The sequence below is a fragment of the Palaemon carinicauda genome, chromosome 9 (genome assembly GCF_036898095.1).
Source record: "Palaemon carinicauda isolate YSFRI2023 chromosome 9, ASM3689809v2, whole genome shotgun sequence".
Lineage (NCBI taxonomy): Eukaryota > Metazoa > Arthropoda > Malacostraca > Decapoda > Palaemonidae > Palaemon > Palaemon carinicauda.
Window position 1 is genome coordinate 146,657,951 of NC_090733.1, and position 4,032 is coordinate 146,661,982.

Sequence of the window (4,032 nt, forward strand, 5' to 3'; positions counted from 1 at the left end):
TTTCCACTCGCGGTGGTAGTAAGGCAGGACGTGTTGTCATCATGTAGGAAGGTAAGTTATATTTATATTTTTTTTTCATTTGAGAATAATTTATATTTTTTAACATGGGTGGGTCATGCTTTGAACTACGTACAAATCATGCCAAATGATAACGAGTGTATATATATATATATATATATATATATATATATATATATATATATATATATATATATATATATATATCTGTGTTTTTATATACAATGTATATATATAAATATAAATATATATATATATATATATATATATATATATATATATATATATATATATATATATATATCTAAATATAAATGTATATATATGCATATACTGTATATATATATATATATATATATATATATATATATATATATATATATATATATATATATATATACACATATATATATATATATATATATATATATATATATATATATAAATATATATATATATGGGTTTCCCATTTACGTGTTACTAAAGAAAAGTGGAATAACACATACACTAGTACTTGATACAGTAACACCTACTTATCATGTTACAAATGCAGCGGAATTCACTTTTATTAGACTGATCGGATACCTTCACCAGTTCATCGTGACCGACATTAATTGCAAATACATTTGATGAATGCAAGAACTTTTCTCAAGAGAACGAGTAGTGTACAAAACTCTACGGTACCTGCTCATATTGTTTGACTAATCGTTGCTGGATATAAACACTCACTCAAGACGGTTGCTAATGGTGATAATGCTGAGGAATGTTAAATTTTTTTTTTTTTTTTTTTTTTTTTTTTTTTTTTTTTTTTTTTTTTGAGAATCATAAAATTGACGCTAAGATGTTAATAAGTATCTAAGACTCAGAAATTCACTTACGAAGCTAGGAAAACATCTGACATGAGTCATGTTATTAAGAGCATGTTTGATATATAACATCAAAATACTCGATCAAATTTAATATCTGCAGTTGGAGACAGTGTGTTAACAGTTTCATTTTTAAGATTTTCCACTGAATTAAAGAGTGATAACATTATTTCGTCTTTACTGTTGACATAATTATTTGCGATTAATATAAACAATTTCATGGAGAATACCATGTACGCTTCTCATTACCATTCGACAAAAAAGTGATAATGGTCTTCTTATTTAAACAGTTCAGATGTATATGAAAACGCATCACAATTTTAATATATATGAAAACACAAACTTTATAAAAAAAAAGCAGATGCACTGCATATGAAAACACATCACAATTCTAATATATATATATATATATATATATATATATATATATATATATATATATATATATATATATATATATATATACAGTATATAAGAAAACACAAACATGAATTTAAAAAAAAGCAGATGTACTGTATATGAAAACACATCACAATTCTGATATACATGAAAACACAAACTTGAAATAAAAAAAAAAGCAGTACCGTTCATGTTGCAGGCAACGAGAAACAGAAGCACACGTGATCAGACGTCGTGGTAACCAGTTTCTGTTGTGGTCAAGTATTGATCTGAACGTCAGTGCCAAGACGCGCAAAGCACATGGTTGTCCTGCCGTTTATGACAACAATGGGATTTTTGAAAACTATTTAGATAAGCAAGGAAAGAGTCTTGGCTATTATGAACAGGTTTTTTATATGCCTGTCAATATCATTAAAAAATATATTAAAAAGTTTTATTTTTTTTATTATGACTGGACACTTGAAATAACTCAAAATAAGATTTTGTTATCTCAGTCATGATCTTTATAATATCGTTAAGAAATCTATTAAAAAGGATTATTATTTCTTTTTTTTCCATCAAGACTGGACACTCAAAATAACTCAAAATAAGATTTTGTTATCTCAGTTATAATCTTTAAAATATCGTTAAGAAATCTATTAAAAAGGATTATTTTTTTATTTATCAAGACTGGACACTCGAAATAATCAAAATAAGATTTTGTTATCTCAGTCATAATCTTTATATCGTTACGAAATCTGTTAAAAATTATTATTTTTTTCTTTTTTTCCATCAATACTGGACAATCGAAATAACTCAAAATAAGATTTTGTTTCAGTCATGACATGTGTGCAATGATCTTTATAATGTTAAGAAATCTATTAAAAAGAATTATTTTTTCTTTTTTTTCATGACTGGACACTCGAAATAACTCATAATAAGATTTTGTTGTTTGAGTCATGATTTGTGTGCAATGATATTTATAATATCGTTAAGAAATGTATTCAAAAGGATTTTTTTTTTTTTACTAAGATTGGACCCTTAAAATAACTCAAAATAAGATTTTCTTGCTGTAGTCATGACTTGTGTGCAATAAGCTTTCATTACTTTTAATCACCCTGTAATGACTGAAATTTTAATGAAAATGCTAAGTTTCAGTCACTAGTAAGAACGTTGTGCCAACAGTGCGCCTCCCGCAGGGAGTCTTATGCATCTGGCTTCACCTAGTTTTTACCCTCCTACATTACGTCTGATACTGCACCTTAGTGTTGAATGGCCTACTCATCCCCAGCTCCCAGGCTTTATGGCTTAAAACCCTGGTCTTATCAATGACAGAAACCTCAAAAGGAAATGAATATTTGAGGCTGTTTGTGGTAGCCTATCTGAAACGTTCCTGTCTGGCGATCTGTTGGATGGGGGATCGCGACCTGCCTAAGCTCGAAAGTTTCTAGTAGTGTCTGCAACCTCATCATCCTTGTGAGCTAGAGATGTGAGAGTTTTAGGGAGACTGCTGAGTCATCACCAACTATTTCCTGGTCTTCCCTGACCATAGCCTCGGTGAAGAGAGAGGACCAACCACTAATCATGTACTGCATATACTGTATATATATATATATATATAAATATATATATATATATATATATATATATATATATATATATGTGTGTGTGTGTGTGTGTGTGTGTGTGTGTGTGTATATATATATATATATATATATATATATATATATATATATATATATATATGTGTGTGTGTGTGTGTGTGTATATATATATATATATATATATATATATATATATATATATATATATATATATATATATATATATATATATATGTGTGTGTGTGTGTGTGTGTGTGTGTTTGGTGGAGGGGTATGGGTCAGTCTCTAGGGCATTGTCACTGTCCGTTGCCTCTACCTGTCCCGATAAGGCTGAAATGTATGATGCTTTTAAGGGTTTTGAGTAACAAGAATTGATTCCGAATTCTGAACTCACGATTACTTTTGGAATTTTACTTTATCAGGTTTGGTCTTCTCAAAATACATAATTTTTAGGGATTTAAGAAATATAAGGGTAATATCACAAATACTAAAAATGTATTATATCTCCAATATATAAGGGAAAATACTATCGCTTAGAGTTAGTACTCTCATCTCAGTTGACATCATTGAACTCACAGTCAATGAGAATTCGTTGATGTCACTGATAAGAGGAAATCACCAACTATCATCAAGTCTTTTCACTTTTCCTTTCATAGCTGTAATAAATATGTTATTCTCTTAAAAGGATTTTCTGTGTTTTCAATTTATCGTTTTCAGTCGAATTCAAAAGGAAACATATTCTGATGAATTGCTAATTTAAAAAGTGCACGAAGAACACGAGACTGGTTCGAAGGATTCAATCATACAAAAATTAAGTCGATATTATCGAATATAATTTGAGATATGAGATATACTATACTGTGTTTTTCTAGACCCAATTTCTTGATTAATTTTACTAACTTGAAATAGCAATGGTTACGTTTTATTTAGGCAGGACTTTTTTGAGTGAAAAATCAACACCTCAGATCTATAGTTTACTCATTTCCCAGAATTATACTTCTTCGTACCGATGAAATCATTAACCTCACTGATAAAATGGGCTTTAACCAGGATTAATATAATGTATTCTATTAATCCTGGGTTTTAACCATGTTAAAGACACGCAATAACTACTGTAATACGACAATGCGAGAAACAAAAATGATATTAATATACTGTATATAAAC

The 4,032-nt window shown here is 28.5% G+C and overlaps 1 protein-coding gene across 1 annotated transcript in view; it reads left to right on the top strand.

Annotated features, from left to right (window-relative positions):
• Positions 1-4,032, top strand: part of LOC137646913 (WD repeat-containing protein 86-like) — a 27,876-nt gene continuing 23,844 nt past the window's right edge. The window contains exon 1 of the mRNA XM_068379983.1: positions 1-51. The gene's annotated coding sequence lies outside the window, so the exon portion shown is untranslated. The remainder of the gene's footprint in view (positions 52-4,032) is intronic.